Raw genomic sequence first — 23,963 nt, forward strand, 5'->3', positions numbered from 1 at the left:
CAAATAAGTGATTGGTTTCTGTTTGTTGGGATCAACCATCAGTAGAAGTGGCTCAAAGCAGCCCAGAATTCGCCGAAGACTGGGCCGTCCTCTTCTTCTTTTCCCGGAAATTCTTCCCTCGGTGATGTTACAGAAGAACTCCTCATGCCGTAGAATGTGACCAATAGTTAGCAATATATGAATAATTTTCTATGAAAATGAATACGAACGGAGTTCTTTAAGATTGCTAAGGGTACAATTAAAATAAGAGTTAATTATTTTAACTTGTAAAATATGTGCTTTATTGAGTGATTTGTAGAAACTACACTATGTTGCTACAGAGAAAGCGGTTAGTCCATTGTTGAGCGAGACGTCATGGGTACAGCAGGCAGTTTGGTGAAGGCTTGTAACTCAGCCCCAGTAGGCGATGGGGTAGTATGCAGGGTAGACGAGGTACGGGTAGGACGTCTCCGATCCCCGCATTCCCTCTCGTGGGGCCATCTGTGGCGCTGGGTTGGCGGGGAAGGGCAGTGCGGTGGCTAGGGCGAACACTGCGAGCAGCAGGAACACAGCGGTCTGAAACAAAGAAATAAACATTGATAAATGAGAATGTTATTATTGGTGGTTGGGATTATCAGTCCATTTAGGCTGTGCTGATTCAGCGCCCGATACCATATTACACATCTCTATGTAAGTAGTGCATCCAACATATACTCTAATCTCTATTTTCAAATCCGTCGAGGCTCCTCCTCGATGGATTTTGAAACATGCTGATTGGCCAAAGTACCCATCGTTAGCTGCCTTTAACGATGATATCAGGCGGACCGTCGGCGAGGAAATAACTTACATCACCCGAGTTATTCTTGCTGCTGCTGAGGAGTCCATTCCGTTCTACTCGGGGACTCCTCGCCGAAAGCTCGTTCCTTGGTGGAACGAAGACATAGCAGCAGCTATCAAAGAACGCCGTCGCGTTCACAAACATTACCGTAGACAGCCCACTGCGGCCAACTTGGTAAAATTTAAGAAACTCCGCGCTAAGGCGCGAGTTCTTATTCGCCGAAGTAAGAAGGCTTCATGGGAGAGATATGTGTCGTCTATGACGTCACATACTCCATCATCTCAAGTGTGGACTAAGCTTCGACGTATTTCGGGTATCCAAGGATCATCTTCTGTACCGGGAATTTCCATTGCAGGCAGTGTCGTCACTGAACCCCTCCTGATTGCTGACCATCTCGCTAGTCATTTCGCGGATGTATCTGGCTCCGGGAATTACCATCCTGATTTCCTCGCTCTGAAGCGGGAGGCGGAACGTCATCACCTTACTTTTGCCACCCCAGCTTCAGAGGACTACAACGTGCCTTTTACTGAGTGGGAACTCCGCAGCGCCCTAGCGCTTTGCAACGACAGGTCTCCTGGACCGGACAGCATCCATAACCAGATGTTGAAACACCTTAGTGATGATAGTCTACTCTATCTCCTTCGTGTGTTCAACCGAATCTGGATGGAGGGTGATTTTCCGTCTCAGTCGCGAGAGGGCATAGTCATTCCTGTCCTCAAGCCTGACAAGGATCCTAAGTATACAGAAAGTTACAGACCGTTTTGCCTTACAAACTGCCTGTGTAAGCTGTTTGAGAGGATGGTAAATCGCCGACTCGTGTGGTGTCTGGAGAAACAAAGACTCTTGTCCGAGTGCCAATGTGGGTTTCGAGCCGCTCGATCCACCACAGACCACTTGGTACGCCTGGAGAGCTCTATCCAGGATGCGTTTCTCCGCAAACAGCACTTGGTAGCTGTTTTCTTTGACTTAGAGAAGGCCTATGACACCACATGGCGATATGTCATCTTTTCAGTCCTGCATCAATGGAGATTCCGAGGTAACTTGCTGGCGTTTATGCGAATTTCTTGTCCCTCCGTCTGTTCCGTGTCCGAGTAGGGATGACATATTCGCAATACCACGTTCAAGAAAATGGAGTCCCACAGGGATCGGTCCTTAGTGTCATTCTGTTCGCGACTGCCATAAATGGTATTGTTACTGCTGCTGTTCCAGCAGTTATACCGTCGCTATATGTGGACGATTTTGCTCTGCACTGTAGCTCGCGTAATATGGTACTTGCAGAGCGTCAATTACAAAAAGCTATTAGCAGGGTGGAGCAGTGGACCTTAGAACATGGCTTTCGGTTTTCTGCCGCAAAGACCTCTGTTGTCCACTTTTGTCGTCAACGTACTCTTCACCCTCATCCATAGCTTTATTTAGGAAATGTCGTTCTTCCAGTTGTTGACACGTACTGATTTCTTGGGCTCCTTTTCGATAGTAATTTATCGTGGGAGCCACACGTGTGGCAGCTAAAAGTGCAATGCACAAAGCGGCTTAATCTCTTGAAGTTTCTTAGCAGCACTAACAGGAGAGCGGATCTCACGGTGCTCCTACGATTCTATAGGGCACATATTTTATCCCGGTTAGACTACGGCAGTGGAGCACATGGCTCGGCAAGACCAAGTGTTCTTTCAAAGTTGAACAGCATCCACCACAGCGGGGTTCGGTTGGCGACGGGAGCCTTCCGAACAAGCCCCATAGCTAGCCTGCTCGCTGAGTCTGGTGTGCCGCCTTTACACCTGAGGCGCGAGCAAATGCTTTTTTCCTATGCTGCTAATTTGCGACAGATGCCACTTCATCCAAGCTATCCTTGCGTGTTCAACAATGGCAACCGTTTGCTGTACGCCGCTTGTCCTCGAGCAACGCGGCCGGTTGGAATACGCTTTGATAGCAGTTACAGATTGTTTGACGTACCTTCGGTTCCTTGCCTTGTCAGACAACCAAGTGGGGTACCTCCGTGGGTCGTACGACGACCTGAAATAATCCTGGATCTGCACACTGGCCCGAAAGGAAACACGGACCCTTCGATTTATCGGAGGCTCTTCCTTTCCGTTGTTGGCCGCTATCCAGGTTCCGTCGTCTACACGGATGGTTCAAGGACAGATACGAAGGTGGGCTCTGCGTTCGGTTTCGACAATGATAGGTTTCTTTTTGCTCTCCCTGTAGTGTGTACACAGCAGAGCTCTATGCTATTTGTGCAGCTCTGCGGTACGCACTATACAATGAGCGTCGACACTTTCTTATGTATACTGACTGCTTGAGTTCGCTTCAGTCTATAGATACCTGTTTCCCTCGGCACCCTCTGGTGCAGCGGATCCAGGACCTGCTGGCCGGGTGTTCGGATGCCGGCACCAGAATCACGTTTCTGTGGCTCCCAAGCCACGTGGGCATAGAGGGAAACGAGTTAGCAGATCAGGCTGCCAAGGAGGCAGTTACACTGCCCCCGTTGCCTTTCAAGGTTCCAGCAAGAGATATTCACTCTCATCTCTGAGACATCTAGTTATGTCCCATTGGGAGATGGAGTGGCAGGCCATTCCACTTCCCAATAAGCTGAGAGCGAAAGGAACAACGAATGTATGGAGAACTTCCCTTCGGGCTTCGCGGAGGGAAGCCGTGGTATTTTGTCGTCTTCGGATCGGCCACGATATCTTGACTCACTCGCATCTTTTGAAAGGAGAACCCCCTCCGGTGTGTACCTGCGGCGACCTCCTTACCGTGGTACACATCCTTACAGAGTGTGTGGACCTGGTCGATCTGCGCCGTAGTCTTAACATTCCGAGTACCATTTCCCTTATCTTGCGAGATGACGAGCTGTCAGCAGACCTCGTCATCCGCTTTATGAGGGGATAGTGGTCTGTTTTATCGTGTGTGACGATGTCCTTTGTCCTGGTGTTTTTTGTGTCAATTGCGCTTTTATCCCATTGACTTCATTTTAGTTTGTGTTGCGTATTTTAATGTGTTATTCTAACGTCTTCCGTAAATTATGTGTATATATCTGTACTACCAGGCAATGCCTTATTCGTTTGTTTCCTGTATTTTCTCTTATTTTATTAGAAAATAAGGCATTGCGTATTAGATCCACTGATTGTTTTAATCTCACCCTCATTTTTCTTCATCACCATTTTTAAAGTCTAGTCAGAGTATACGTTTTAAAATTTTAACTTCATATCTCATGTCGTTCATCTCGTTCCATTAGGGGCCGATGACCTTCGATGTTAGGCCCCTTAAAAACAACAAGCATCATCATCATCATCATCATCATCAATCTCTATTTGCCATATTGGTCACTACCGACAATTTACTCAGAAAATCAACCAAACAAGTTCTAGGTGTCTCAAGTTATTATATATTCTGTTCAACTTCTGGCCAGGTTGTGCGATGCTGCCACCAGAATCACTTTCGCGTTGCTCCCAAGCCACGTTGAGATTGCGAGAGATAAACTTGCGGATCAAACCGCAAAAGAAGCGGTACTTTCACCAACCAGACCTACGGATGTACCTGCTAGGGATAGTTATTCTCAGCTTCGTCCAGTCATCTTGGCGTCTTGGGAATCGGAGTGGCTAGTTATCCAAACTCCCAACAAGCTGAGAGCTATTAAGAAGACAACTGCAATGTAGCGGCCCTTTTTCCGGCCATCACGGAGAGTGCCGTAGTTTTATGTAGATTGAGGAAGATCATGGGAGACCTACGCACTGGTATCTCCTAAAGAGGGAAGGTAACGCCCTTCCCCCCCCCCCCCCTAGTGTGTTTTTGTGGTGCAGAATTCACCATGTCTAACATCCTCACACACGGAACCTCAGTCTGCAGGAGACACTTGAACTTTATTCGCTTTATGTGTGAGAGTGGATTAATCAAGGGGTTCTAAATTTCATGTTCTCAAGGTCCTTTTCATTATTATTATTATTATTATTATTATTATTATTATTATTATTATTTTTTGCTATGGGCTTTACGTCGCACCGACACAGATAGGTCTTATGGCGACGATGGGATAGGAAAGGCCTAGGAGTTGGAAGGAATCGGCCGTGGCCTTAATTAAGGTACAGCCCCAGCATTTGCCTGGTGTGAAAATGGGAAACCACGGAAAACCATCTTCAGGGCTGCCGATAGTCGGATTCGAACCTACTATCTCCCGGATGCAAGCTCACAGCCGCGATCCTCTACGCGCACGGCCAACTCGCCCGGTATTATTATTATTATTATTATTTAAAATTAATTTTCTAATTCTTCCGTACGATAAATATTTTTTTAAAATTTATGTTCATTTTTACATTTAATTTGTTCAGAGGGGATGGTTACCTTGTTGTACTTCCTCTTAAAACAACAATTACCACCACCACCACCACCACCACCACCACCACCACCACCACCTCCGATAAACTGAGTTTGTATACGGTTATTGTTTACTTCTCTGTTACACATGAATTGATGACATCTGCTGCTCAAGGGGTGTATCAACTAAGACTTCAATCAAGAGTGCTTACTAATCTTGTATCGCTCACTTATTATACATTTAAACAAATGTAAGATTTTTCGTGATAGCCGAGACAATAATTATTTTCTGTCAGAAGCGCTAAATGTCCGAAGCTCTCAGTCGAAACAATAGACCAGCCACGTGCATGCTCATTCATGTTGCGGCAAGTAAATTGGGAGTTACTTGTATTATTTGATTGTTGGGAAGTATTATAAAGACATTTAAGGAAATTTGTTATTTCTTTTTATGTAAGTGGCTGGAAACATAGTAATTAATCGTTTTATATACGTAGTAATGCCATAACTGTCTAATTGTGCTGTATAAAGTATGCTACCGGCATTACTGAAAAGCTAGTATTTTATGGAATGACTGGAAATTGTGTAGAATGTCGAAAATCAAACGGGAACGTATGGCATAGGAATTATTTCAACCATTTACTTGATAAAAATAAAAATATTGCAAAACGTTATGCTTCACGATCTTTCATGTTCTTATTCAAACTGACTTGCACGGTTTGGTCTTTATCAATATAATATATTTCATTCAGTGAGATTAGAGTAATTTTGGTAGCAATATTAATACCATCTTCTGCAATAATTACGTCTGTCAGCCCTGTGTAACATTAACATGTTCATTTCAAATTTTTAATTACTTTTCACATAGTAATTTCGATTGCCGAAGACATGGTTACATACTATACGTGTTGCATGAAACCACTTTCAGTTTTCCTTCCCATAAATATTTATTCCTCCACTAGATTCCCATTTTGTATACAATTCATACAATGTCGCGTGTATCCAATTCTCGTTATAATATTCAAAATGTCTTCTGTACCCCGTGGTACACATCCTACGGGTGCGTAGACCTGGCCGGGGTGCGCTGTAGTCTAAAATTTCCGAGTACCATCTCACTCGTCCTACGAGATGACGATCAGTCAGCAGACCTTTCCATCTGTTTGTGAGGAATAGTGGCCTGTTCAGTCACTCAGTCACTACTGATCTGCATTTAGGGCAGTCGCCCAAGTGGCAGATTCCCTATCTGTTGTTTTTCTCGCCTTTTCTTAAATGATTGCAAAGAAATTGGAAATTTATTGAACATCTCCCTTGGTAAGTTATTCCAATCCTTAACTCCCCTTCCTGTAAACGAATATTTGCCTCAATTTGTCCTCTTGAATTCCAACTTTATCTTTTTATTGTGATCTTTTCTACTTTTAAAGACACCATCCAAACTTATTCGTATACTGATATCCTCCCACGCCATCTCTCCACTGACAGCTCGGAACGTACCACTTAGTCGAGCAGCTCGTCTCCTTTCTCCCAAGTCTGAAGCAACAACCATCATCATCATAATCATTATCATCTCTTCTGTACCAGCATGTAAAATTGTTTATTGTATAGTTTATTTGATATCACATCTCCGTGAATCCAAAGTTATATTTTCCTGTATTACTACCTACAGTTCATCCTTCAATGATGAGGTTCTGTTGAACCTTCTACAAATTCTTACAGGTCTAATGGTGTCTGGACTGGAGTATGGTGCTATATAGTCAGCCTCACTAACGTTATTAAAAAGATAGTGGGTTTACGTAAATCCTAACCATTGGTCATCCCCGAAGTGGCACTCCATGAATTCTCACTTCAATTCAAGTTCCTCTGTGGGTGGGGGCGCTAAAATAACACCCACAGTAGCCCCTGCCTATCGTGAGAGGCGACTAAAAGGCGACCCTGAGGCTCGTAACGTGGGAGCATGGGTTGGCGATCACGGGGCCCTTAGCTGATTTTTTGGCATTGCATCCACTTACTTGTACCAGGCTTTCAGCTTTCATCCCTCCTATTCGTCTTTCCTTCGTCAAATATTGTTTTTTTTCCGACCCCGGCGGTATTAGAATTTCGAGGTCTTAGGGAGTCCTATTTTCACTCCCTTCGTGGACCTTTCCTTTTTTAAAAAATTATCGTAATTCCTTGAAATATAGGCCTTCTTCCATTTTTCTTCTGGTTAGCGTTACTAGAGGATGTTTGTTTCCCATTTGTACTTCCTGTTAATCGTTGGATCACCACCATTACCACTATCATGGCCTCCTCCTACTCTTCCCTCCAGAAATAAGTACAGTTCATCACTGAAAGGAGCTCTCAACTTGTGAGACCAGTGGACCTGTAAGTGAGTGTATAATTTCTTCGAGTTACTCGTATCGGTCTCCTATTTAATCTCGCTTGGTCAACTCTTGTTATGTTCCAACCCCGATGGCGCTGGGTTTGCGAGACACAAGTTATATTTAATTTTCACGCACTTAATGGTCGTACACTTTCGTCTGCTGATAATCTCATTTTTGAAGTGTCAGACCTCTTCACTCCCTGTGGGTGGGGGCAGTAAGAGGCAACTAAAAGGGGCCCCAGGGGCTCTGAACTTGGTGACGTGGATGGGAGTCCACGGGGTCCTTAGCTGAGTGACAGGCACCTTACACCTATCATATCTGACCTCCCTTGGTCAACTTTTCTTCTTTTTCGACCTCGAAGGTATTAGGTTTTCGACGCCTGGGGATTCTTTCGTTTTCACGCTCTTCGTGGCCCTTGTCTTTCTTTGGCCGATACCTTCATTTCCGAAGTTTCGGATCTCTTCCATTATTTCTCTCTGTTTAGAGTTATAAAGAGGATGGTTGTCTAGTTGTACTTCCTCTTAAAACAATAATTTACACCATGAATACAGTATATGAGACCGGACGGGGGGAGGTATGTGTGATTAACCGTTGCCTACGGGATATACAAAGCCGGGAAGTGGAGCAATAGAATTGCGCGTCGCAAGTAATTTCACGATAATCCGCTAGACGCCTTAACATCGTGCTATGCACTTCGCGTGAACTATATTAAATTCATAGAACATGTTGATTTTGACGGACGTAGGTACAACTAAAAACTAAAAACAAACAAGTCAAGATCATTTATAAAGGATTTAGAGTTATTTTACGCTATTTAAAGCACGTTTAAGTAAAATATGGAATTATTTTAGGCACAGTTAAATGAAATAAATGGTCAGTCTGGTATCGGTACCGGAACTACGGGAGTAAATTAATGACTTAACGTGATAATTGCTGGTATGATTCACATTTTAAAAATTTTCCGGCTTAATGGCTTTGTCTCGAACTAAATTTTTTCCAGGTCATGTGCATCTGTATATTTATGAAATGTCGTATGGCTTTTAGTGCCGGGATATCCCAGGACGGGTTCGGCTCGCCAGGTGCAGGTCTTTCTATTTAACGCCCGTAGATGACCTGCCCGTCGTGATGAGGATGAAATGATGATGAAGACAACACATACACCCAGCCCCCGTGCAATTGGAATTAACCAATTAAGGTTAAAATCCCCGACCCCGCCGCGAATCGTACTCGGGACCCTCTGAACCGAAGGCCAGTACGCTGACCGTTCGGCCAACGAGTCGGACTGTATATTTATGAGCTTCATTGTCGAAAATTTGTTTCAAGCCTTTTTCATGACATTTGCAGCCCGCGCTCTCTGATCACTCATCACATTTAAATGCGTCAATGAATTTTGGAAGAGTAAATATTTAAGTTCCCCTTCAGAAACAATTTCTTTTTCTTTATTTTGTTGGGAAATATTTCAATGGTAGGAATTTTTTAAAAAATCAACGGCTTTTGTAGGATTTTGAAACTTATAGGTTAAATACCCAATTTCGCACTTATGGAGTTTTTCTGGTTGTAAATGAACTCAGAGAGTAATTATTATGCTAACAGTGTAATGGCCACATACTGCAACGTCCTTGAAGAGATTAAAAAAATCACATAGCCTAGATAACGTAAGGAATGACGGCTAAAATTCGAAGTGTTTTGCAGTAAGTAAAGTAATTTTCTTGAAGGGTAGCGGAATGCTCCACCATCTTGCGTCGTAAAGAATCACATCATTGGACTGTCATTATTAGCCGTAGGCCTACAGTATAGTGTTGTCATTTACCCACCACTAAATTTGAAAATCCCCTCTTTTCCAGTTTCAGACATCTTCAAAATTAATTTGTGCATTTGTGTCCCGTTAATTGGCGAGTGAAATATGAAGCCACGGGAATCCAAATAGACTTCCATAGCCCCCAAAACAAAGAACAAAGTAGCCTGTTTACAATCCTGTCGTCAAGTTCATTCTTGGAGTAGGCTCTATCCTAGAAACCGGTCAAGACACGGTCGTTGTGTACTCTGGGCTTGAGAGCCATTTCCCCAATGATAAAGAATCCGAACTTTTTCCCCACGAATGTCAGATTCATGCATTCGTAATGGAGCGATATTCCAGTTTCTCACTTTGAACAGCTAACATAAGTCATTTAATTTGGACGTCGGAGGCAGTGAACTGACCTCTTGAATCTATACCCTATGAGTGATTTTCTTCACCAAAGGACAGAAATGTTTAAGATTATTCCTGCATATATTAAATTATTATTCCCATAAACTATTTGTTCAATGCTTTCATTTTTCCTATTTCCACCATCTTTTCTTATTTTAATATTTTTTTTTGTCAAATATTGAAATCTCAACTTTCTTCCAGGATTGTATTTCTTAGCCTGCGTACTGTTCGTCTCAGTCGGTAATCTGACTGTCCTTTCAGTATATACTTCGCTTTTGGAGTGCAGAATTTATGGTCAGCAAGTGAGAATAAAACTTGAATTCCAATTGCATTTTTGTTACTTATGTAATCCGACGAAGACATTATATTTCCACAATCGTTATCTGTGGAACACTGTCTTCTTACTTTATTTGGTGTTACAGTATACGTGTAAGCATCTGGTTTCTGAATTGGTACATTTCTACGCTTGATTACAGGTGTGACTCTTTCCTCTTTCTAGGAGGGAGAACCTACGAAGACTGAGGGCTCATTAAAAGAAAGAGAGATGATGTCCTCGGTGACAACAGGACGCCAAATTACAGCCAAACCCCCGTCTCAAAATATCAGTTCTCCATTTCTCTTTTAAAAATGGATCGGCAGGAAACGAATGAAAACTCTATTTTATTTGAAGAATCGGATTTGCAATACGATAACAAAAAGTCATATTTAATAATACATATGAAACTTACTTGTAGCTCGTCTGAACACTAACACTACGTGAAATCTGGACCTAAATGTATTAAAGGCCTCTCTCAATATTAATGCATTACAGCACATGAAAACTTATAGTGCGATGTGGAGATGTCCGATGGCACTACTGGGTGCCTGGTAGGGGACGGTTTTTATGCTCAGAATTAGCGTACATTTCCCGGCCTTGCATGTCTCGTAGGCAACCAATTAACTCAAATGCTTCGCTGGTGGCCTCCCACCCACCGCGAAGCTGAGATTCGAATCCCGCTCGATCCTGAGCCGAGATTATCATCTCAAGAATCACGTGACGTCAGGAAGGGCATCAGTCTTAAAACCCCGGTCAAAGGAAAATGAGCGTGGATGACTCCAGCGACCCAACAAATAACTGAGATAAGCTACAGAAAGTTAGTTTAATACGGTGGATTTCTTAAGACGTGCCCTAAAAAAAATATATTTTCATCCCGAAAGCTCCTCTTTTCAAACGAAATACTATCTTCCACCGTTCTTGTATGCTATCTTCTTAGAAGAGTTTATGTTCTGCTCTTCTCGCTGGATTACTCCATGTCTCACTTCTATCGAGTGCGCCATTGCACACAAACACCTTTACAAACAGCTTTTTGTAATACGTCCGTGCCTCAAGAGAACAAATTTCTCCTCCATACTCGGGCTAGTTTACGCACAGTAATCTTCCGTGTTTCTGATTATGTAACATTTGTAATAGCTCACTCTGTGTATCAGTGGTAGAGTGTCGGCCTCCGGATCCCAAGATAGTGGGTTCAAACCCGGCAGAGGTAGTCGGATGTTTGAAGGGCGGATAAAAGTCCATTCGACACTCCATGTCGTACGGTAACGGCATGTAAATAATCTCTGGTAACACGTTTAGTGTTTACCCGACAAAATTGGCTAAAACTCAGACATGGACACTCTATAGAGATTCCATTTACTCTGCATAGTCGAAATTAACGAGCAAGGAAGCAGACTGTCTCAAATTATAATGCTTGCACACGGTAGCTGAGGCTATACTATTATTATTATTATTATTATTATTATTATTATTATTATTATTATTATTACCTTTCTTATAGAAAAATGGATATACGTCCACCATGATATCCTAATCTGATGTGAAGTAAATCCCCGAGCACTAAGTATTACAGCTATACCTAGGTATGTCATAGAATTGGCTACATAAAAGACTTGCTGAAGGCTGCCAAACTGAGATTTAGCTGAACGGCTAAAGGAGTGGTAGGAATCGGGTTCGATTTCAAGGCAGTAAATCAAGTAATTGAGAAAGACACCATTTCTACATCTACTTACTCCCTGTCCTCGGGTTCACGCAACCTACGCTAGGAATGACTACCAGTTTAATTCCTGGAGGAAACACGGCCGGGCATAGAGCTAACCACTCTCTACGGGTAAGTTAGTACCGACGTTGTGGACATCGGAAACGGCAATCGTGGTGGTGATTGTTTTAAGAGGAAGTACAGCTAGGGAACCATCCTGTCCTAACATTAATCAGAGGGAAGTGGAAGAGGGCGGACACTCCGGAGAAGGAAGGTATTGGTAAAAGATGCGAAGGGTGTACAAATGGGTGACTCCCTACGCCTCGCAAACCTAATACCGTCGGAGTCGGAAAATAACAACAGCTGACTAAGGAAGGTCGGATAGGAAAGATTAAAGTGATGAGCCTGACATAATTAAGTAGAAGCAATGTCAGACTCAGCAAGGGCACCTGTGTTCGCCAACCCACGCTCCAAGTTGAAAGATTCTGATTTCGCCTTTAACTCGCCTTTTAGGACTACTACTAAAACGTTTTCATCCTTCCCCTGAAGGGAGAGACGGGCCTCTTAGACGGTGACGCCATCTGTCAGGCCAGGAGATTTGTTACGGTGAATGAGATGCTCGGAGAAGGTGAGGGGGTTGGCGGCCGTGGCCTATACTTGGAACTGTCCCGGCATTCGCTTTAGTGCAGAAGAATGGAAAACCACAGAAAACTATTCTCAGGACAGCCGACGGTTGGGGCCAGCCATGAGGCCCAGACCTGTCCCGTCTCCCGAATACAGAGGCGTGGAGCTACGGTAGAGCCGTGGCCACGTCTCCTCTGCTCGGTTGGCCGGTCGGAGTGCAGAGTTGTTGGACCACGGGCCAGCCGTGGCCACTTATGGGCCCAGATCCACTCTGCATCTACCGACCCCATTTAGAACAGGCAGGGAATACACCAGGGGGATAGTGAAAGCCTTCATCTGCGAGTACTCTTGACTTGCACAGAGATTTCTCTGCTTTCTCCTATAGAACGTTCTCATCGCACAAGTCCGTATAAGAGTAAATGAAACCCTTACATGTTTCCTTCTTCTTGAAAACCTTATTTCAGAACCCTTTCAGAACTTATCTCAATAAATAGTATCAAATTGAAAACAAGCACGTGGTTGTGACTTTGTCGGTTCAGTATTTGTAGACGGGTTTCTTTTACGTACTAACACTATAGCATGATTTGTAACAAAGAAAAACCATACTTACGAGAAACTTCATGATGTCTGCTGGTGTGGTGTATGCACTGGACTGCGATACAGGAATGACTGATGCCCCAGTCTCTGTCCTCAGGGTATTTATACATCTGAAGAGCATCCATTCATGACCTTCACCAGAAAGTCAACACAGACGCATAATAATTTCTGGGGATTTCTTCTGTGCTCATACCAACAGAGATGGCCCTGAACTTGCATCGTTTGTTACGCCGCGGAAGTCTTCGTGATTGGCACAGTTCCAGCCGGAGGTGGCATCACTTGCATCCTCATGAGGCACTAGCATGGTTCATGGAGGTCTTCAGATCCCAAAGACAGTATCTGGACACAAGTTACTTTGTATGTGTAATTGAAAACCTAACCCAGGTGGAAAAGGCGTGCGTAGTTCTCCTGGAATGACGCGGACTTCATCCCTCTCTGGAAGTTAAGAAATTTACAAACGGAACCTCCGCGTCTTTCAACTACAATTTAAATTTCATTCCAGAACTTTTTAACAGTCTCGTTGAGGCTAGTCCGAAAAGACTAAGGCTTTTTCGAGTCTGGGAACCTGCTTTACTTTTCTTTTTCTTTTTTCAATACAAAAGTTCATCAGACAATTGGTGACTTGCAAATTAACTCATCCATTAGAGGTCCGATTCGCTGCTAGATGGCACGAGGTCAGAAGGCCTGTAACCTGTCGGATGAGTCCTTACGATAATAATAATAATAATAATAATAATAATAATAATAATAATAATAATAATAATAATACTGACACCGGGCGAGTTGGCCGTGCGGTTAGGAGCGCGCAGCTGTGCACTCGCATCCGGGAGATAGTGGGTTCGAACCCCACTGTTGGCAGCCCTGAAGATAGTTTTTCCGTGGTGCTCCATTTTCACACAAGGCAAATGCTGAGGCTGTATCTTCATTAAGGCCACGACCGCTTCCTTCCCATTCCTAGGCCTTTCCCGTCCCATCGTCGCCATAATACCTATCTTTGTCGGTGCGACGTAAAGCAACTATAATAATAATAATAATAATAATAATAATAATAATAATAATAATAATAATAATAATAATAATAATAATAATAATAATAATAATAATATGGCGTCAGCTACTAGGCCCATGTTCAGACATTTTGATTTGATTTGGTAGGACGAAAAATAAGTCTGTTCGACGTTCCATGTCGTACACGATGTCGGCTTGTGAAAAATCTCTTGTGTCATAGTTGGAGTTCATCCAAGGAAATTAACTCAAAATTAGCCATAAATCACGCGTCAGAGATCCATTCTCTGTCATGTGATAGAATAAAAAGGAACGTTGAAATTTGCATGCAGAAAGTTTAAATTATGTCATATCTGAAGTCGGTTAAAACGTATCAAACATGTGAGCGCTCATAACGTGGAGAGTCATCTTTCTGTCTGTGAAAATTATCTACCTCTCAGCCGGAATCGTAAGTCGGACAAACCATCTCTAATCCATCGATGATGATGATTATGATGACGAATATACTGACTTTATAATTTCTCTGCTGGAGAGTAGTAAATTGAGCAATGCACTTCGGTAGGGCGGTAAAAACTTCTCATTCGTAATTAAACCCCAGGGCACTGGTTTATCCAGATAATAAAATATCTGTGAACTTGGCATTCTTCCCATACAACAATAGATATGACCATGATCTTGCTGCCCTCTGGTGGGAACAGGTCGAACGTGATGAACGCCACCCATCCCGTACCGCCTTCATATTTTTAAGTTGATTACTGACTAGCGAACTTGACTCGCCGGCAAAACTACAGGCTTGCACTGGCAGAAAAATTAATCTTTGTATTGTTGTATATGCTTAGTTCAAGTTGTCCATTAGTCCAGCGTTCTAGACACATTCTACCCTCTATTTAGTGTTCTCCTGATTTTTCAGAATTTCAGTCGAAATTGGTTCTAAGGACCCCGTCGGGAGTGTAAATCCAGGTATCTATAGCCGAAAGTTGGACAAACCAGTTTTTCTCTTGGTAAAAATGTCTCCACAGTTACGTGGTTAATTAAAAGAATTAAGTTAAAACTTCAAAAACGTAACTGAAATACGTACTTTATTTAGAGTTCAGTACAGTATTTGTGGAGTAGGACTACGAGGAACTTCATTGGCCTTCGCTTGCAGAATACTGTAGGTCCATTGATCGGTAGATTATTTATTCTTTGCTGCTTAAACCATCTAAGTAAAAATTCTTCAATATCTTCGTGCTCAGATGATTTGGATCACTTGATTGCTGAAGATTTTTCTTTGATAAGAGGGTTATTTCCTCTCTGTCCTGCCAAATTGTAGAAAATGTTCAATGTGATACTCCCAATTCCTTCCCGATGCTGACATTTGTTTCCTCATTTTCTAATTGCCATATTATATGTGACTTTTCTTCAGTATTAAACACTTTTCTTTTCTTTTGCGTCGCCAGGGATGCCTGCCTTGACTATTGAACAGACTGATTTGAAAACTACAATAATAAGCGTTATGTTGTTGTCAGGAAACCCCAAATGCGTAACAAACAAAAATCACAACATTGGACGTTGTAGCCGATACATTTATCCGAAAATGTGACAAAACACGTCGTTTTGTGCGATATGTCGTAATAAGCGACTTTTTAAATACAGTATTTATATAGGATTTAGACGGGACCGATAGATGTTGCTATAAACGGTTTCGACTGTACACACTCTGCGGGGATTGGGAAAAGGTGTATTTATTCCGCTCTAGGTGACACAGTTGAGTACAAATGTAGGTTCCAATCTCACTCTTGATCATCCTGAAAGCGGTTCTCTATGGATTTTTTTCTTAATCCAGAGATGACCATGTTGGACTCTCGACTTTGAAACTATGACCGTCACTTTGCACGCAGAGTGCATCTCTGGATGTTCCGTGTGTTCTGTAGTAAAAAACACAGTCTGTTTGTCTCAGCACTAGAACGTGCTAGAAAACTTACATCATGGGGCAGCCAAATTCTGGCACTGCCCCGTTGGGAGCTGGAGAGGCGGTCCACTCCTCTTTGAAATAAGCTGAGAGCGATAAACGGAACTAAAAGGTCTGGAAGACTTCCCGTCGGATATCTCGGAGAGAAGCATTGATATTATGTCATCTTCGAACCCCTGCGGATGAGGGCGGTAGAATAACACCCACTGTATTCCCTGCCAATCGTAAGAGGCGACTAAAATGGGCCTCAGGGGCTCTTAACTTGGGAGCGTGGGTTGGCAACCACGGTGCCGTTACCTGAGTCAGGGCATTGCTTCCACTTACTTGTGCCAGGTTCCTCACTTTCACCTATGCTATCCGACCTTCCTTGGTCAACTTTTGTTCTTTACCGGGGTCCGATGATCTTAGATGTTAGGCCCCTTTAAACAACAAGCTTCATCATCATCATCAAGCAAGCATGTTCTTTACCGACCCTGATGGTATTAGGTATCGAGGCCTACGGAGCTTTTCATTTTCCGCCATTGGCTGATACCTTCAGTTTTCGAAGTGCTGGATCCCTTCCTCTTTTTCGTTCTGGTTAATATTATATAGAGAATGGTTACCTAGTTTTATTTCCTCTTAAAACAATAATCGAGCCGATGACCAGGATGTTAGACTCCTATAAACAACAATCATCATCAAAACAATAATCATAACTGTTAGCGTGTTTTAGGGGATAGCAGAAAGAAGGTGCTGGGTGGAATGGGTCTATTTACAATATATCCACGAACCTACTATGTTGGCGTAGCAGGGGGAGAGGTGATACTCCCACGTGGCGCGTCCCATGTGGCGGATAGGGGGGTCCTAACCGGCTTGGCGGCGGACTTGAGGGAAATAAAGTACCTCTCGCGGACCAAACACACTACTCCCTGCGGGTGGGGGAGGCACACGAATAATACACCCACGGTATCCCCTGCCTGTCGTGAGAGCCGACTAAAAGGGGCGACCAAGGGTTGATCGTATTAGAACCATGAAACTACTTGTGATTAGTACCACCAGGCGGAGAACACCACTCCACAGCTACGCCAACAGCTGTCATAGTTGGCCTAGGTATCACTGAAGAAGCGTACTAGGGAAATGAGGTGTCTAGAACGTACATCCCTGGCTGGAAATTGTAAAACAAATAGGACTGCCTCCTTAGCTCTGAACTTTGGAGTATGGATTGGCAACCACGGGGCCCTTAGCTGAGTCCTGGAATTGCATCGACTTACTTGTGCCCGGCTCCTCACTTTATCTATCTTATCCGACCTGTCTTGGTCAACTCTTTTTCTTTTCATACCCCGACGGTATTACGTATGGAGGCCTAGGGAGTCTACCATTTTCACGCCCTTTGGGGCCATTGCCTTTCTTTGCCCGATACCTTTATTTTTGAAGTGTCGGTCCCCTTTCCTCTCTGATTAGTGTTATATAGAGGAGGGTTGCCCAGTTGCACTTCCTCTTACAACAATAATCACCACCACCACCTGACTGCCTCCTTAACAATCGTATCAGCAAAAGCGCTTTCCGCTATATCCTTGTAGCTTGGAGGTAATTCAAATGTAATTCTGGTTGTTACTTTCCACAATTCGGACAGCAGTCTTGGATGCATTGAACCAGAGTCCATCACGGGAAACAGATATCAATAGACTGAAAACAGCGCACAGGTAATCCTGGCTTCATGACAGCGCGTTGCGTAGTCCAAATGACATTTTCAAAAATTCAAAAAGACCAAATGGAGTAATGACGGATGTCTTTGGGGTGCCTTCTGGTGCAACAGGGTGATGATAAGCTCTAATGAGATCAACTTTGGAGAATATGTTTTGTTGGAGAGTTGACTGTTGAAATCCTGCAGATGAGGATCTGGATAGAGGTCGATTACTGTGATGGCATTGAGTGCACGATAATCCCCACAAGGGCGCCAAGTTGCATTTCTTTTAGAGACTAAGTGGAGAGGACTGGACCAGCAGCTTTTAGAAGGTTGACATATATAGAGATTGATCATCTCTTGGACTTCCAGTTTTGCTTGTGGGAGTTTATCTGGTGGTAGGCGCCTGGCTCGTGCATGCAGTGGGGGGGGGGGGTTCCCATGGTGATGACTGTGTGGTGAACAGTAACTCCGGGGGAGTTGAAATTAGGTTTCTCAGTGAGGAGGTTAAGAAATTTCTTCAATAAATCCCGATACTTGTGCTGTGGATCTATCAAGAGGATCGAGTTGTGACTTGTTGAATTTATAAAGCTTGTGCTTGAGAGTGGAGTTTATCTGTCAATCGCTTTGACTTAACATCTAACAAGAGGCCAAATTAACCCAAAAAAATCAGCTCCAATAATAGGTTGGCGTACATCAGCTAGAAGAAATTGCCATGGAAATTTTCTCCGAAGGCCTATTTCAAGGTTAAGTAGGTGTTCGCTATAGGTGTGTATTGTGGAACCATTTGCTTGCATAGAGTTGCCTCTTCTGAATGTTTTTGCGTTCTATTGCGGTTGTGGGTAGAACTGAGACATCGGCTCCAGAATCCACTAAAAATCTTAGCCCTATATTGCGATCTGTTATGAACAGGTGGCGGGATAATTCAGCCTGCTCACTTTGTGCCGCGCCAAGTGATGGCCCTAAATGTTTTCCGGCAATGTGTCACTACTCGTAGATGGTTGACGAACAAACGAGCATGGTTGAGTGCAATTTTCAGCATTCTGCTTGAACTTGCAGTGGTACCAGCAAATGGAATACTTGGGGATGAGCCGAGGTTATTTGGATCTATCCCCTGTTGGTGATCGGATTGGGAGCTCTTGGATATAAGTTATAACCTCAGAAAGTTGCTTTTCAGGACATGAAGATCTTTCGTCATGTGATGATTGAGCTACTAATTCAGTGTTATACATGAACTGGCCAGGTGGTGTTATTTCTATAATTTTGTCGGCCATGGAGGCCATAGCATCAAGACTTACATCTTGGCTAGCAGCTAGATTAGATCGTGCATTGGTGGGATGTCGTTGTAAAAGAATTTTTTTAAAAAATCGTCGGTTATTTGAAAACCTGCCAGAGCACGCGTTTCTCTAAGTCTCCTAACTCTACTTCCGTAAGTAACTTTTTTACCTTGTAGGTCACTGACTCTTCAAATTCTGCGGTAAGACTTGCTTTCAAGTCCTTACACGGCGTGGTCGACAAAGGTTTGGTTATGTAGTCGGATATTAATTCTGCAATTTTACTGTCGAGAGATCCTAAGATATAATGATATTTGGTTACCTCATTTGTTATATTTGGGGTGATAAATTGGGATTCAAATAGTAAAAACCAAAATTTGACGTTCTTACGCCCAAACTGTGGTATTTTTTACCGATACCAGCGAAACTTCCATGCCGGCGATTGTTTCTTTGTTTACGGTTGGATTGGACATGTGTAAATACAACTGCGGCCTTTGTAATTGATTATGTACTCATGTTACCGTCTTTCGATCATGTCGGCGTCACCAGATGTAGTTTTTCTTTTTTTAATAATCATCATTTATTACTGGAACTAGATAATACAAAGATTGGTACCAGATGTTGGCTAGGTTAGAACCAAAGAATACTAGAATATAAAAATCAGAGAAAATATGGAACAAATAAAACTAGTCAAGGAGTTTAATAGTTCATGAATTCCACGAACCTGCTACGCAGGCGTAGCAGGGGGAGAGGTGATACTCCCACGTGGCGCGTCCCAGGTGGCGGATAGGGGGGTCCTCACCGGCTTGCCGGCGGACTTGAGGGAAATAAAATACCTCTCGCGGACCAAACACACACCCCCTGTGGGTGGGGGAGGCACACGAATAATACACCCACGGTATCCCCTGCCTGTCGTGAGAGCCGACTAAAAGGGGCGACCAAGGGTTGATTGTATTAGAACCATGAAACTACTTGTGATTAGTACCACCAGGCGGAGAACACCAAGGGTTGCTTTTACTTGTGCGTAGTACCACTACATTCGGTACGAAATTGGTTTGTGATTAGTAGCACACAGGAGCACCGTGCGGTCGGCTTTTGCAGTACCTGTGATTAGTACCACCATATGAGCAGGACCATGGGATGATAGCTACCATGGTTCTGCCTTGCCTATGATTAGTACCCACTATATGAGGAACACCACGGGATAGGGAGAGATCCCTGTGGTTAGTACTCTTATGTGATGAACGCCATAGGTTTGCGTTGCCTGTAAATGGCGCCGCAAAGTGAGAAAAACATAGGACTGTATTATATGTCGATTTTCATAAGCTCTGAGTAGTACAATAATGTGTGGAATGCCGCAAGTCTCTGCTACTTTTGCTTAGTACCGCAACAGAACAAATACCATGGTTCTACTTTGCTAGCGATCAGTACCGTTATGAGGGGCCGATAACTTCGATTTAGGAACCCCCTTTTGACTGCACGCATAATCGATTCAGTGTTATGCTATAGCAGTAGTCCCTTGGTCAGTAACACTATTTTGTCACGTCAGTTTATGTGAATGTGAGACATTGCGGGTCGCATCCACTGATTGTTTTAAATTCATGTCAATCCATTCATTCTTCGTTCTCACGCTTTTGAATTCTGATCAGTGGAGAATTTTAGACTTTTAATATGTCATTCCATTTCGTCTCATTTCGTACCATTAGGGGCCGATGACCTAGATGTTAGGCCCCTTTAAACAACAATCATCAATCAATCAGTTCATGAATTAATCACTGGCCGCCACAGTAACATAATAATCATAGCTGACGGTGGCGGAAATGGACTCTGCGACTGGTTGAAGATTACGCCAATAAAACGTCGCTCCCATGATTCAAGATAGCGAGACCTAAAATGATGAGGCAATGTTACAGGCAAAGTACTCCGGAGGAAGAATTGACAGAATAAGCATATAAAATTAATAACATCTCGCTGTGTTGAATTACGGGAGTGACGTTTCATAGGGCAAATCTTCAGCCAATGGCAGAGTCCTTTCGTGCCACCGCCAGCCATGATTAAATAATACCAAAAACAAATAACAATATGTTTAAATTGCTGAGAGGCAGCCATGCTGTAATTACGGATCTCAACACTATAAAGCGTAGATTGCGCCACCTGTGATTTTATGAGAATAAAAAATAGAGGTCTAAAGCCGCTTCGCGTCTTCTAACCTCGGATCTTAAGCCCCCAGATCCCCTTTGCTTGATCACAGACCAATGGTTTTGTCACTAGCCGGACCTAACCTATCCAGACCAATATAGGGATACAGTAATTTCTGAACTCCACACTATAATGCATAATTTGCGCTGTTGTAACTCTTGTAAATACCGGCATTTATGATTCAATATCAATGAGAAATACAAATAATAACATGTTTAAAATGGTTCCGAGGTAGCGGTACACTGTGGTCGAGGGAAAAGAAATACAGGAGAAATATTTCATACACACACATAAAGAAGTATATAGAACAAATAAAGATTTATACCGATATTGAACCCATCTTAATGGAGAGGAGAGTAGAGATCAGCAGCTGTCAGGAAGAAATTGTGAACTCTGTCCTGTATTGGAAAGGCACTTTTGAAGAGGAATTCAGCCGATGAAATAATGTTTCCTCCTCCCAAATGTCGGAACAGAAGAACTGTCGTGTCGTGATTTAAATGTCGCCATATATTTTCACTGTTCTGCGTATGTACAGAAGACCTATTATCTGGCATCACCCTCCTATTCCTCCTGTTAACAGGTCCGCTCTTGGCGCTATCAATGAATTGTATAGAGTGATTGACTCTAAGATGAACGTACCCCTCGTCCTCCAAACAGTCGTAAGCTTTCCAGCATTCGGAAATTACTATTGACCCCGGCAATACCCACTCTTTAATAACTTTCAGCAACATATCCTTGTTTCGACTTTCTACTGGAACAACAAAAAACTTCGTGTGATCGTCCCTTTCAACACCGCCGAATAGCCATTGCCCTGTTATGTACCTGCCGCGGTGGTATTTAGACTTGCCGAATTTCTATTTCCACAGTAATATTCGGTCCACCTATTTCTTTTCTGTTGCGATCCACCCATGCCACGCAAACTTCACGGCAAAAGCTACTCTAATCTACCACAGTTTTGTCACTGAAACCTAGTTCGCTCTTTAAAACAGCGTATCTTATTGTTGGTAGAGTGCACCAAAGAACTAAAAAATATCCTATATCAAATAAGGAAAGTTTCGACTTCTCGAAGCACGTATTTTTTTAGCACTAGCCCACCATCCACACTTGACACTGATGTATCTGCGAGAGCACCTAAAAATTATAACTCGCTGCCTCGACGAACGCTGAGTTTGGTGGCATGTCCGCATTTTTCACATTTCCTCTCCCTCGTGATGAATTATGATAAAATGATAATAACTCTTGGAGTTGTGTAAAATCTACTATTTTTACACAGCAATGTTCGCAAACCCGTGGTGTAGGGGTAGCGTGCCTGCCTCTTATCCGGAGGCCCCGGGTTCGATTCCCGACCAAGTCAGGGATTTTTACCTGGGTCTGAGGGCTGGCTCGAGGTCCGCTCAGCCTACGTGATTAGAATTGAGGAGCTATCTGACGGTGAGATAGCGGCCCCGGTCTATAAAGCCAAGAATATCGGCCGAGAGGATTCGTCGTGCTGACCACACGACACCTCGTAATCTGCAAGTATTCGGGCTGAGCAGTGGTCGCTTGGTAAGCCAAGGCCCTTCAAGAGCTGTAGTGCTACGGGGTTTGGTTATTTTTAATGTCCACATACAGCGACGTCCATTTTCAAAACTTTGTTGTTTTCCATAACAACGAAGAATAATTATACATCGCGCGCAGTAAGTGCCCCTCCCCTTCATCACCCAAGTTGGTACCTGCGTCATACTAGAAACTCATTAAACTTGATACCAGGAACTAATTACGTCACATCAGTTGGTACCAGTCGCCAAGAACTGACTTACACATCCCCAATGACAAATGCACATTAAACAGCGGTTCTGCGCTGGTGAGGGTTGGAAAAAGTTGTACCGATATGTGTTTAGAGTCTTCAGAATGAGTTAAATTGCATTCGATTCTCGCGAGTGGTTATTTATGCTAGTGATATAAGGGAAGAGGTAGTCTTCATAAAAATAATAAGACTAACCCCAGTTAGGGAATGTAATAAAGTGATAATAATGTTCCAGTGAAAGCCGAGAATCCCAATTAGCCATGTTATTCTGTATCATATGTGAAATGTTAATAAGAGGGATAATTTTAGGAACTTCGATACGCAATGCCAAGTGATATTATAATATGTAGAGTTTATATGTTACCATAATAAATTAGGATATGTGTTAATTATGGATATGATGGCAGATTGAAGACATGTTGATGTTATTTGAGAAGATACTGATTCGATACTACGAATATTTGGGAATAAGTTTATTTGAGCGTCAGATATGATATATAGGTGAAATATGTGAAAGAATATGAAGTGATGTAAGGTAAAATGAGTTATGATAAAGACATAACGATGTTATATGTTGAGAATGAAGAATGTATTGATTCAACATGTAATGCTACGACGAAATATGAGAGATAAATGATTTATTCGAAGAGATAGGAAAGGAATATTGACGCACAGTAGGATCATATATGTTTATTATGCAATTACAGTGTATCGACTGAGAATTTTTATCCTATGTTAATGGTGACGTGGTTATACATACATGAAATGTTATTGTAGATTATGGTCATCAAAAGGAATTCTTATAAGATTGATTGGTTATGCACTTGGATATTTTTACTTAATGTTTCTATTTTGAATCCTATTTTTCCCAAATAATGATGGCATAATGTAGATTAACATGGATAATTATTATCATATTGTATGATAAATATAATTGAGAGTAGATATTTACATAGTGTCTTCAAAAATGATTTTCCCTAGGAATGATACTTAAAATAACTCGAACATTAGGTCATTTATCGATATATATTTTGTCACATTCGAGAATCTTATTACCTTGTTATATACACCCAATGATGATTTACGTTAAAATATGATGATGGTTAATGTAAAAATTTTAATGTGAATAGAAGCAGATTTGTGTTGTCGAGTGAGAAAGTTATATTTTTCAGAAGCTTACATCGA

General features: G+C 42.6%; 2 long non-coding RNA genes across 2 annotated transcripts in view; one reads left to right on the forward strand and one right to left on the reverse strand.

The window, feature by feature from the left end:
* Window positions 1-23,963, forward strand: part of LOC137500409 (uncharacterized) — a 258,124-nt gene that overhangs the window by 46,103 nt on the left and 188,058 nt on the right. The gene's annotated exons all lie outside the window — the stretch shown is intronic.
* On the reverse strand, window positions 255-13,043 carry LOC136871675 (uncharacterized). The gene is made up of 2 exons (XR_010859783.2): window positions 12,914-13,043; window positions 255-555 (listed from the first exon to the last, which is right to left on the reverse strand). It is a non-coding gene; the product is annotated as an uncharacterized lncRNA (long non-coding RNA).

This window comes from Anabrus simplex, chromosome 4, assembly GCF_040414725.1.
Source record: "Anabrus simplex isolate iqAnaSimp1 chromosome 4, ASM4041472v1, whole genome shotgun sequence".
Lineage (NCBI taxonomy): Eukaryota > Metazoa > Arthropoda > Insecta > Orthoptera > Tettigoniidae > Anabrus > Anabrus simplex.